Source organism: Lolium rigidum, chromosome 3 (assembly GCF_022539505.1).
Source record: "Lolium rigidum isolate FL_2022 chromosome 3, APGP_CSIRO_Lrig_0.1, whole genome shotgun sequence".
In the NCBI taxonomy this organism is placed as follows: domain Eukaryota; kingdom Viridiplantae; phylum Streptophyta; class Magnoliopsida; order Poales; family Poaceae; genus Lolium; species Lolium rigidum.
In genome coordinates, this window is record NC_061510.1 from 407,482,212 (window position 1) to 407,495,842 (window position 13,631).

Below are 13,631 nucleotides of genomic sequence, written 5' to 3' on the forward strand. Positions count from 1 at the left end.
GATAGTGTGGTGGTTGTCGTCTCGTCGCACGCGTCCTTGGGACTTATTTCCTACCCGAGGACGATGACTACCTTACATTTCATGCATCTTTATCGTGTCACGACGCACCCTTACTTCATGCACGCAGGTGGCCACTCGCCATGATTATATGCACATTTTTTAAGTCGAGTGATCTACTATTGCATGCATGGAGTTTCATGCGCCGTCTCGACGTCATGCTAGGGTTGCGGGTTGTCCGAAGATTCTACATTTTTCCCGTCCAATCACGTGAGGCCATGGCACACTCAAACATGTTTGTTGTTCCCGCCCAACTTTTTCTTCCGGATATTTCATGGGTCCGAAGATTCTATTGCACACAAGATGGAGGCGATTGAGGTGTGGTTGGATAATAAATAAATGCAAGAGTATTGAAAATTTGGGTAGCAAAATCTCGATTTCTAAGTTGACTACAAAATAGGCGTGGGTACCATGAAGCGGGGAGAGACTCTTATATATGAAAATAGATATCACCTTTTTTGGGGTGTGTGTGTGGGTGGGGGTAACCAGTAGGCTAGTGGCGAGGAACTGGGAATAAGCTATTATTTATTTCCAGTTCAATCATTATTTTAAATAGCTGGGCATGTGTGCAAGTCAATGCAAGACCATTCTAAGGCTAGCCATAGTGCTAGTATCATAGCTAGTATCATGCACATTGGTCCCGCAAAAATGCTAATGTGGCAGCTAATTAAGTAGGAGAGAGGAGATTAGAGTAACATAGGTAGATACTGTATCATAGCGCAAACAACGAGAAAAGTTAATGCTAAACAAATCTTGTACACAAATTTGCATTGAGATTCTAAAAAATAATAAATATAGGATGACTATGATACTACTCCATGATACTACCCACTATATAAATATTATCATGTAGTAGTATCATATGCATGATACTACTACATGATACTTACTAGTTACCACTATGACCAGCCTAACAGTTGTAGTTCTAGTTGCAGTGACTATACCTAGGGTGCAGCTACGAGTTTTTGATCAGAGCCATGGGATTGTAGTTCTAGTTGCAGGGACTAGATCAGAGCCATGGGATTGTAATGGTTTACTTCATTAGTGCAAGAACAATAGTGTAGCCAGGCAGCCAGCTATAACAGTTTGCCACATCATTTATAGTAAACTTATAGCTAGCATGTATAACTTATAAGAGTGTAGTACTTTTACAATACATGATCCACATTTTAGTCTCACATAGTGCCTATGAGCACGTGCTAGAGCTGACTATTGCATAAGAGCTCACTTCCCTTCTCACTCCTAATCTCTCTCCTCCAACTAAGCAAACTTATAATATTTTGGAAATATGCCTTAAAAAGTAGGACGGAGGGAGTAATAGAAAAGTTATCTAGCTTAAATTTTTCTGCAAAGCCGGCCCCGTGGAGCATACGGATAAAGAGACTGGTCTCCGCAGTATTGTTCATTGATTCTGTTGTCACTCTTTGCACTTTTGCAGTTGGCTCTTAGTTCAGAGAAGATATGCGGGGGAGCCCTCTTCATGCATACTGGATCGTCATGTTCATCTTCTCCGGTGAGAACAACTTTGGCTAGCTGCAGCTACAGGATCAAGGAAAATGCATGCATGGCGGGCGTGCACGCGCTCGATGCGCCACGCAACGGCGGCGGGTCGGGGCGGCCTTGCTCCGTGGGTGGCCCCTGTTCTCGGTCGTTGGGGTTGGGGACGAGCTCTACATCGTCAGGGCATCTCCAACCGGGCGACCCAAACGGACGCGCTGGACCGTCCGTTTTGAGTCGTTTGGGTGGCCGAACGGACACCCGGACAGCGCCCCGCGTCCGCGTGTCCGTTTGGGTCGCACGCTGCGCCCAACGCGTGGACGCACCGCATATGTAATAAAAAAACATAAATGAAAATGAAAAATAAAAACAGCACAAAATAAATATAAACTACTGGTTAGTTAAACTTAGCTCTATTTTGGGCAATTTTTACACAAAGGAAAGCCCTATATGGGCTTTAAACTAAAAAAAAAAACCCTAGACAGGGTTTGCGAGCATGGTGGCCGCCGGCAGTACTATCCCCAGTAGTACTTGTCGTCGTCGGCGTCGATGACGACGACGCCCCCCGGCGGCGACGCGCTGTTCCGGCTCGAAACGCCTGAGGGCACCGGGGACTCCGGCCAGGGCTCCCACTGCGCCCTTTCCCAGGCGGAGTGCGGGTTCGGCGGGCTCGCCGGCCTGCGCAGTCGTGCCCTCCGCGCGGACTCCTGCCGGAGCTGCTCCTCCGCTGCGGCCTGCAGCTCCGCCTGTAGCCGCTCCGTGGCCAGGCGCTCCTCCTCCGCCAGGCGCGCGGCCCGGCGCTCCTCCTCCTCCCGGAGCGCCGCCTGACGCGTTGCCTCCTCCTGACGGCGCGCCAGCTCGAGGAAGGCCCACGCCTCCGCCTGGGCGTCCTCCTGGGCCTTCATGGCCGCCTCCTCCAGCGCGGAGGCGCGCAACGTCTCGGCGAGGTGCGGCCATTTGGCCAGCTCGTCGAGATCCTGCTGCTCGCGGGACGCCGCGAGCGCCGCCTGCAGCTCCGGGTCATTCTCCTCCTCCTGGGCCTGGGGCTGGTGCGGGACCTGGGGCTGCTCGCCGATGAAGAGGCCGCCGGGGCGGCGGCCTGCCCGCGTTGCAGGTGTGTGCGGCTGCGCGAGCGGCTGCGCGCGTGGCCGCCCCGTCGCGGATGTGAAGCACGTGCGCCGGCGCGCATCGTGCTCCACCTCGAACCACAAGTCCCAGTTGGGACTTGCGTCGCCGTACGCGGGGTCCTGCTGGAGGTCCGCCGGCAGCTGCGCGCGGCGCCTCCGGATCTCCGCGACGCGGGATGGGCGGCACCGGAACCCGATCTGGGCTCAGGTGCCATCCGTGGGGGAGGTGCATGTCCCCCCACGGCATTGGGACGCCGGCGTCTCAGAACATCTGCGCCACCGCTACCGTGACGTAGATCCGCTCGCGTCTGGGCGTCGCCGGCGGCCCCATGGCGAACGGCGCCGGCGCCGGCGCGACTGGCCGGCTGCTGCCGGCCTCGTGGTCGTTCGCGGATGGCGAGAACTCGCGCTTCGGGGCCATGGCGGCGCGGAAGCTTCGAGCTCGCGCGTGCGGCCGGAGTGGAAAGTGGGGACTGGATAGGGACAGTCCCCTTCCCCGATCCACATTTAATAGGACTGGGGCACCGACAGGTGGGCCAGCCACGCGGACTAGGCGGACACGCGAGGACGCCGCGTGCCATCCGCGGCCACGCAAACCCGGCCAAGATTTGGGCCGGGTTTGCGTCGTTCCGGACACCGCGGCCGTCCGCTTTTGTGGTGCGTCCCCACGTTGGGCCGGGATTTTGTCCGGATCGACCCATCCGGACGCGCGGGCGCGGGATGGGTAGCCCGGTTGGAGATGCCCTCAGTGGCCGGATGCCCAGGAACGCGCTAACGAGGAGAGTGCGGTGCTCTTCCAGAGTGAAGTCACCTCCTGCCCCTCTGCCGCGCTAAACATTACCGAGCCGCAGCCGCGTGCAGCCTCACCAGGTCTACAACAGCGACGCCACACAGGGACGAGGCAGTGCAACATCTGGGAAGAGGTCAAGATTTTGCTAATGCTAAAGAGTTCAACCTCTTGCAGAGTTGTGGAAGAGGAGGAAGCGTGTGCTTAACTGCTTGTATAAATATCGTAGGGCATGCTGCCTCTCAATTAATTCGGAACAGGTGAGCGCTGGAAACCAGAACCATACATAATTTATTGTCAAGCGTGACCCACTACAAGGTATTGCACTCGTCCTGAATACCACCAGATCCTAGTCTTATACGAATCTATGCATTGCTTTAATACGATGATTGAAGTGGACCCAAGGGCAGGTGTCACGCACTGCATTCGGTGGTTGGCGTAGCACCCATGAGCATCGCTTCATTTTCCCTCTCTTTGTTCCTATGTTCTGGCCTTCTAGGTGCCATTTCTTCACGGGCGGCATTTTGTTCTTACTCAGAAGATTGTATATGCAAATGTTACATTAATAATTAGGGTTCATAAAATGATCGTATGGACTAGTTCTATAAGGAAAATCTTGTAAGCAGACACTTGCATGCAACTTAAAAAGAATGAAAGTGCGTCTTATATATTTTTCCGCCCATCTTAACTAGTTTTATTCTAACTTTTTTGCGTAGGCGTCAACGAGATTAATTAGTGATTTTTTAGCTCTCGTACGGCTGCATGGCGAGCAGCTACATCCTCCCCACTTATTATCACCCACATGTTTGAAGCAATTGCATCATGAAGGACCAGAGGTGCGGCGTCATTGGCGGATGGCCAGGATTGGCCATTTTACCCCTAGACCTATGTGGTCGTGACTCGTGAAGTACCAAACCAGGTACACCATGTAATAGCTAAGATAATCAACTAATGCTAGGCTAATTACGAGAAGTACCAAAAAAATTGCCATGACCTTCATTCTTTTTTCGTATATTCAAATCAATCGCAAACACAGGTAAAAGAACAATCAGAATCTCAACATTTACACTAGCATACAACATGCATAATGCAGAGATCCCAGCCCAAACTGGACAAGCTACCAAGTTACTTCTCGTCAGGCAGTTCCATCCGAGCAAAATCGCAGACTAAGCACCTATGTGTTCCCCAAATGCTCCCTGCGAGCGTGAAGCACAGCATCTAAGGCTCCAGTTCATTTTTTTATCCAGCACACAACTTGAACAAGTTATTGCATACAGTGACAGCCATAAGGCCCTTCAAAAATGCTACCAGCATTCAACGTCACAGGCATCCTAATGTGTGCATGACTTCATAAACTGCAAAATGGGTACAAGAAATAATGGAGGTTAGTATTTGGCCAATATGCATGTTGATAACAACAATTACTAAAAGATGCAAGCACCAATACGATACCTACAGGTAACAAGCCTTGCTTTACGGACGAAACAACCAGACAAAAGACCCTGCAGTAAGATTGCTAATGTCATTCTGCAGCACACACTTGGAATGTCATTAAAGATACTTATTAACTCAAAAGACCAAATCAAGATGTAGCAAAATTGCACAAGGAAGGCCTCAAATGGTTCCAGGAATTTAAACTTTATATCTGGCACACAAAACTCACTGTTTGCTCGTAGTAGAGCATGCAACCGTAAAGCATACGAGTGTGCAAACCAGAAGCATGAACTGGTACTATTGAGATGGCAAAACTACCACACAAGATACAATGTGCATCACATGCTAATTAGCATTAAGAAATGGCCAAGATTAAAATAAACAAAGAAATAAGCCAGCAGCCACTATCTCTAGCACAAGGGGGGGGGGGACGTCGCAGCCCCCCACTGCAGACTTGTCACATCACAGCCAAAATCATTGAATCCTTCCTCCTCAGCATCACCACGACAAGAGAAAAGAAGGCTCAGATTTTGGCCTTCCATCTAGAAGCCAGCAGGAGAAATTATTACAGCAAGGGGATGGGGTCAAAGGAGCAAAGGCGACTGAAGTCAAGCCTCCGTCAACCCATCTCCATCTCTCTGCCTGAAAGCCAAAAGCTTGAGGGAGAGAAGAAAGAAGAACGACCAAGGTGGATCTGGATCCAGCCATCCCTTTATTTGGGTGCGAAAAGCTAAAAAGGAGAACTCCTAAAACTACAGGGAACCATGCCCCCCTCCCAATCACCACCAGCCACCATGGCCGCCGGCAGCAAGGGGAAGAGAGGTCGGCGACGGGATCTGGTGAGGGGCTCAAGGAAGAAGGGTCTCCACAGGGGTAGTCTGCACAGGCATACTAATGTGTGCATGACTTGTCCATCAACTGCAAAATGGATACAAGAAATAATGGAGGTTTCGTATTCAGCCAAGATGCATGTTGATAACAACAAATACTAAAAGATGCAAGGACCGATATGATACCTACAGGTATGAACTCAAAAGCCTTCTGCAGCACACACACTTGGAATGTGATTACATATACTTATTAACTAAAAAGACGAAATCAAGATGTAACACAACGGCACAAGGAAGGCCTCAAATGGTTCGAGGAAATTCATCTCTATATCTAGAACCCAAAACTCAGTGCTCGCTCGTAGTAGAGCATGCAACCATAAAGCATACGAGTGTGCAAACCAGAAGAATTAACAAACTGATACCATTGAGATGACAAAACTGCCATACAAGATGTGATGTGCATCACATGCTAATTAGCAGTAAGAAATGGGCAAAATTAAAATAAACAAAGTCATAAGCCAGCAGCCACTATCTCTAGCACACAAGGGGGAAAATGCAGAGAACTAGCAGTCTAACACTGGATACCGTCCTTGTAGATTCGTCAAGTCAAACATGTAGTTGTGCTCATTATATTGAGATAGACAACATGATAAAAAAAAAAGATGGTCGATTTAAAAGCACAAACAACTTGTGAATCAATTGATTCTCCATTCAGAATTGCCTATGTTTGCTCAGAATGTATGATCAGCTTAGGATGTATAATCAAGGAAGGAGGCCTTTTTCAAGAGCCACCTGAATCAGATACCGTCCTTATGATTCATCACAGCAAACAAAGATGGAGACAAGGGTAAATCCGTGAACAAACAAAAGAAAGCATGAAAAAATGCACAAGAAGAAAGCAGAGCGCCATTGTGAAGCGACCAGCCAAAGGATAAAGATTTAGTGGAAAAGCACAAACAGCTCGCAGGATAAATAACCCATCGCTGTGGCACATTAAGTTGTGCTCAAATCGATTTGGGAAGTTGAAACCATGGCATTGAAAAGGTTCTGCCTTGAATACCCCAGTTATGGGATGATCATGTGCTTGAAATGCGGTCTGACGCCATGAACTGCATGTGAAAGAGAGGAAATCAGATACAATTGCAACTTATGACAGCAATAGTTTTATATAATCATCTCATGCCTGGGCTGTCTCAAAGAAGAGCATCAGCATATGAGTATGAAAGTTCTTTATATGCAGTGTTATATAACCTATTAGGCGTTAAGAGATGCAGTTAAAGGCACCTTAGTATGAGGCGTAGTAGCTGTTTTACTCCATGGAGTGCTAACCGGCTTAGCGGCAGCAGCCCATCGTCGCTGCCGTTGGATTAGAGCAGCAGGTGGTGGTGGTTGTCGCGGCTACGGGCATGCGCCATCACCACCTTGTTGCGAGCGCGGGCGATGCAGTTCACCAAGCTCGACGGACTGGCGCGCACGGATGCCAACATCGTCGCCGCCGTTGGAGCAGAAGAGCAGCAAGCCTACTTGTCTTGTTGGAGGCGCAGCAAGAGGAATCTGAGGATGAGCGGTATGTTAAGCATTGAATGGCAAGTGAGTGAAGAGAATGAGATACATCAAAGGCTCATTTTGCATAGCATATATATATATACGGGAACCGATTCAGAAGCAAGCGACTAGAGTAATTAGAGCACTTGTCCGATCCGGGATCCAAAATTATGGTACTGCAGTAACAACATCTAAAACAAGAAAAACAAAATGGAATCTTGCTGCAGTCTCCCTGATTCGCGTCGCCCTAGGGTTCTTTAGGGAGGGTGGCTTACCGGCGACGCGCGTGGCTGTTGGCGTGGTGGTGGATGCCGCGGCCACCTGCATCCGCCATCTCCTCCTTGTTGCGGGCGCGGGCGACGCGGTTCGGCGAGGTCGAGGAAGCGCCGCGCACGGATGGAAGGCCGCGCCGGCGAGAGGGAGGGTTTTGGTTGGGGCGCGGCGAAAGGGGATCGCCGCCGCCGCCGCCGCCGCCGCGTCTGTGGTGTGGAGGGGAAGAAAGGGAATGGAATGGAATTGATCTAGGGTTTGGGTTTTGATTTTTTCGGGAGGGGAAGGTGGGGTGGGGTGGGGTGGGATGGACCGACCGAGCCAAGTTCCGCCTAGCTCGAGCGGGAATTGGGCTCACTCAAAGATGCTTTCGGCTCGCGCGAGGTGGCGGTGTCCATCGACATCTGCATGAACGTGTCAGGCCGCTTCTCTAAACTGAAGCAGCTTGATCGTCAAAAATAAACTGAAGCAGCTCACGATGGAAGTCCATGCATGCCGGACGACACAAGCCGTACCTTGGCACGGCCGTCGTGGCGCCATTGGTGGAGAAGGTCTCGTGGCGGTGCTCGTATAAATGGCAATCTCTACAGAGCTTGAGCGTACAGACCTCGGCATGGTTGCCGGTTGAACAACTCCCTCCAGCCCATGTCTTGTCCATGGCCCTGTGTGCCTCCGTAAGCCCACCTGTCCTGCTCACTATTTTTACCGAATTTGTTAGTAACTTGTTTAAATTGCTCTTGTGCTCTTGGCGTACTTTTATGCAGCATCGCTCATGTGCAGAATTCAACTTTGCACGAGAGATAGAGAAACTTCCGTTTAGCGATTTCTCTGTTGTCGACATACATCTTGAAGAAAAGGGTCTCGATTCTCTCGAAGCAATGGGGCATGTGTATGGAGAAACTCTGTTTCATATCCTTCACGCGCTTCCAGTTCGAAGCGCTACAAAAATACTCAACGTGAACTTACTGAGGTCAGACAAATGCGAGGTAACACTTTGCTCTACTTTTGTGTCTTACATAAGCAGTACTTGTTCAAGATATATAGTTTTATACAGGTGTCCTTAGTCGTGGAATTGTTCTGGAATTTTGTTAGTTGTGGAGCAAACATTTAAAAAAAACACTGTACATTCTAAATTTGTAATACTATATATTTGTTTTAGGCGGAACAAGCATGGAAAAGAAATTTGTTCGTGATAGGCTCAGTAATTGGAGAAGCCAAAGTATATCCTTGCGTTATTTAGAAGAAGTGGAAATTAAAGGCTTCAGAGGAGAGAACTATGGCTTTGATTTCTTGAAACTTATATTCAGATGTGCCTCGAAGCTTAAGAAGGTGACCATTAAGGTTGGGAAACGGACTAAATCATTTTCCCCCGAAGGTTGCGCTGAGAAAATCTACAGTATTTCGTTGACGTATCCTTCTGTGAATTGTTTCGTGTACCTTGGTAATGGTAGGCTGGTTCCGCATCCATGATTACCATGCTCCTAGATGCAACAAGATTATACTTTCTTTACATGCGAGATGCATATTTTATTTACATGCGAGATGCAAGTGGCGGCTGTCTTGTCACCGCATCCATGATTACCATGCTCCTAAATGCAACAAGGTTATATTATTAGAAGAAATATGGTATATTGTCAGAAACTATATCGATGCTCAAATCATTTCGAACATGTTTCCTATATATATGTTGCTGAGAAACTCATACAATCGCAGCATTTTTCAAGATTTAGAGTGAGAGTATTTCATTTTTCTACATGTTCAACATTTTGTATTACGCATGGTCTAGTTAGCTGAAAAGACACCAAAGGAGAAGTCACGATTCTACATGTTAACATGATTACCATGCTTCTGTATTGGCATGATTTTTTTTTTGTCCGGCAGATGCAAGTCACTAACCTGGCCAAGTGCTTGGTTGCCAAGTGCTCCCTCCACCCTATCCGTTGCCAGCCTGAACAAGTGGAGTTAGCGCACCAAATCCTTGGTTGCGAAGTGGCATCTTTCCCTTTCAAGTACCTGGGCCTACCGCTTAGTTTGAGGAAGCTAACGGCAGCGCAGCTACAACCTCTAGCGGATAGTGCAGCCAGCCGGTTGCCCCCGTGGTGTGCGAAGCTCCTCAATGGGGGGGGGGAGGGGGTAGGACCATCTTGGTCCAGACCACGCTCAGCGCGATTCCTGTTCATGCCCTGATGTCGCTGGACATCCCCCCCCCAAGGTCTTGGAAGCACTCTGGAAGCTTTGTCGAGCCTTCATGTGAGATCAATGGCGGGCATTGCCTCGTGGTGTGGGATAAGGTGGCCTCCCCAAGTGTTTGGGCGGCTTGGGCCTCCCCAACCTCAAACTTTTGAATCTTGCCCTTCATTGTAGATGGGCGTGGCTCAAGAGAGTGGATCATATGAAGGCGTAGACGGGGCTCGACATCAGGTTGCCTAGCATGTGCTCTGCGATCTTTGACGATGCCACTTGCTATACGATCGGCAATGGGGTGCATGCCAGGTTTTGGACCGATCGTTGGCTAAATGGGGACTAGGTGGCGGATTTTGCGCCAAACGTGGTAAAGATGGTCTCCCGAAGGCGAGCCAACTCCCGCTCGGTCTAACGGGGCTATGGTTGAGGGATGTAGGGCCGGATTTGGGGAGTGGCACCCATGTGGAGTTCTTTCTCCTGTGGCAAAGGCTTGCGGCTATTGCCCTCGTGTCGGATCAAGAGGATGTGTTGGTGTGGCGGTGGTCCGGAGACGGCCAATACTCTTCCAAATTGGCCTATGAAGATTTCTTTGCAGGCGCGGTCAAGGCCCCCCATCGTGGAGGAGATTTGGCGCTCGAGGGGACCCTACAGCTGCAAGTTCTTTGCGTGGCTCGCCGCGAAGAACCGTTGCTGGACGACGAACCGCCTTGGCCGTCGAGGTTTGCCTTGCCCGGTGGCTTTCCCCCTACGCGACCAAGAGCCCGAGATGCTTCAGCACCTACTCCTGGGGTGTGTGGTGGCAAGGGAGATCTAGGATTGGGCCCTCAGGCGGTGGGATAGGATGGATTGGATCCCTGATAGTGACACAGATCTTCTTGAGTGGTGGACGTCGCGGATTTGCCCCGCGGCGCATAGGCGAGACATGTGGACAGCTATCATCCTCATCTTTTAGTGCATCTGGAGGCACCGTAATGGACGTGGTCTTCAACGGAGCTTCACCCTCGCAGCGGTCCATTAGGGAGAACATCAAGGCGGAGTACGATATGTGGCTTTCTTCTATGTGATTGATACACCTTTTCAAGGTGTATTCTCGATTTTTTTTGTTATCGATCATTACACCATATTTTATGCTTTATCACTTCAAAACTGGTAAATATAAGTTTTATTACAAACTTATATAGTTTTGTATGTTCCATTAGAAAATCTCCAAGGTGGCCTCTTTTTTTTGTTTTTGCTTCCGGACTGTTTCAAGTAATGTGTGGTTTGGTGTTGTTAGGGCATATCCAAGGAAGGCTCACAAATGGACAAAATAATGTGTGGTTTAGTGATGTTAGGGCATCTCCAATGGAGGCCCCCAAATGGATAGATGCTATCCGAGTGGCCTAAGAACGAGGCCCAACGGTAATCTGCAAACGAACTACGCCCTGCGGACAAGTTTGTTCCAACGTATTTACTCTCCTCCCTCCACTCTCACCTAGTTGACGCATGTGCAACCGTCGTGCACTAGTTCGATCCATGGAGGCCAAGATGTCCCTCGCTTTGTACGCCGCCACAACCACTGCTCCAGACACGACGGTACCGGTTCTCAGCCGCGGTCGCCCAAAAAAGGTAGTCGTGCCCGGATGCCCGGTTTGGTCAAGAAAAGGAAGAAGCTCACACCGGAGAGAGGGTGGTGGAGTCAAGGAAGCGAGATGGCCTGATACGTCTCCAACGTATCTATAATTTCTGATGTTCCATGCTTGTTTTATGACAATACCTACATGTTTTGTTTACACTTTATATCGTTTTTATGCGTTTTCCGGAACTAACCTATTGACGAGATGCCGAAGTGCCGTTCTCGTTTTCTGATGTTTTTGGTTTCAGAAATCCTAGTAAGGAAATATTCTCGGAATCGGACGAAATCAACGCCCAGTACCCTATTTTCACACGAAGCTTCCAGAACACCCGAGAGCCACCAGAGGAGGGCCCTGTGGGCCCCAGATGACAGGGTGGCGCGGCCAGGGCCTGGGCCGCGCCCCCCTATGGGGAGGGAGCCCCGTGGCGCCTCCGACTCCGCCTCTTCGCCTATAAAGGCCTTCCTGACCTAAAACATCGATACGATTGACGAAACCCGAGAAAACCTTCCAGAGCCGCCGCCATCGCGAAATCAAGATTCGGGGGACAGAAGTCTCTGTTCCGGCACGCCGCCGGGACGGGGAATTGCCCCCGGAGTCATCTCCACCGCCGTCTCCACCGCCATCTTCACCGCCATCGCTGTCTCCATGATGAGGAGGGAGTAATTCACCCCCGGGGTGAGGGCTCCGCTGTAGCTATGTGGTTCATCTCTCTCTTTATGTGATCTAGTTGAATATCATCTATGTGCTACTCTAGTGATGTTATTAAAGTACTCTATTCCTCCTGCACGGTGTAATGGTGACAGTGTGTGCCTCGTGTAGTACTTGGTGTAGGCTATGATTGTAATCTCTTATAGATTATGAAGTTAACTATTGCTATGATAAGTATTGATGTGATCTATGCCTCCTTCATAGTGTGATGGTGATAGTGTGCATGCTATGTTAGTTCTTGGTGTAATTGTGTTGATCTATCTTGCACTCTAAGGTTACTTAAACATGAATATCGAATGTTGTGGAGCTTGTTAACTCCGGCATTGAGGGTTCGTGTAATCCTACACAGTTAGTGGTGTTCATCATCCAACAAAAGAGTGTAGAGTGGTTCTATTATGTGATCATTGTTGAGAGTGTCCACTAGTGAAAGCAGGATCCCTGGGCCTTGCTTCCAAGCATCGAATCTCTGTTTGTTTACTGTTTTGTTGCATGTTTACTCGCTGCCATATTTTATTCAGATTGCTATTACCACTCATATACATCCATACTACTTGTATTTCACTATCTCTTCGCCGAACTAGTGCACCTATACATCTGACAAGTGTATTTGGTGTGTTGGGGACACAAGAGACTTCTTGCTTTGTGATTGCAGGGTTGCTTGAGAGGGATATCTTTGACCTCTTCCTCCCTGAGTTCGATAAACCTTGGGTGATCCACTTGAGGGAAACTTGCTGCTGTTCTACAAACCTCTGCTCTTGGAGGCCCAACACTGTCTACAAGAATAGAAGCACCCGTAGACATCATGGCCGCATAGATAACGGTAACAACAAGATTGCCCGCTGTTTCATCCCATGAAAGGATGATGCATTATCATACGTCGCTCAAGCCCCCGGGTTCGTCAGGGCACGCACCGACGTCGTGTCGGGTGTCGAGGGACACACCGCCAGAAGAAGCCCGCAAAGCGCTTGTCGCTCGACATTGTCTCTGTTCCCTACAACCTGATTGCAGGAATGTTGGTATGGCTGCCTTCGCCCTCCGACCTGTATGATATCTCTTTAATTTGCTTTCATCTTTGCGTCCATAGATTTAGCATGTTTGCGTCCGACCCGGCGACATATGTACCAGAATTTCTTCTATGGGGACGTCACCATGGAGGCCATGTCGCGGCCACCTGCATCTGCCATCTCCTCCTCCTCCTTGTTGCGGGCGCGCGCGACGCGGTTCGGCGAGGTCGAGGAAGCGCCGCACACGGATGGACGCCCGCGCCGGCGAGTAATGCATGCTGGAGCGGAGAGGGAGGGTTTTGGTTGGATCGCCGCCGCTGCCGCGTCTGTGGTGTGGAGGGGGAGAAAGGGAATGGAATGGAATCGATCTAGGGTTTGGGTTTGGGTTTGATTTTGATTTTCGGGATGGGAGAATGGACCGGTGGGATCGACCGACCGCGCTTGTGCTTAGCTAATTTTAGGGCATCTCCAGGGGCGCGACGCAAACGGACGCTGAGCGACCGTTTGTGTCCGCCGTGACCAAAAATGCGTCTGGCACCATCTCCAGCGGCGCGACGCAAAATGACCGGGCC

The 13,631-nt window shown here is 49.8% G+C and overlaps 1 non-coding gene across 1 annotated transcript; it reads right to left on the reverse strand.

Annotated features, from left to right (window-relative positions):
• Positions 1 to 6,456: 6,456 nt before the first annotated feature.
• LOC124704849 lies at positions 6,457 to 6,564 on the reverse strand. The gene has a single exon (XR_007003724.1). It is a non-coding gene; the product is annotated as a small nucleolar RNA Z118/Z121/Z120 (small nucleolar RNA).
• Between the last annotated feature and the right edge of the window lie 7,067 nt (positions 6,565 to 13,631).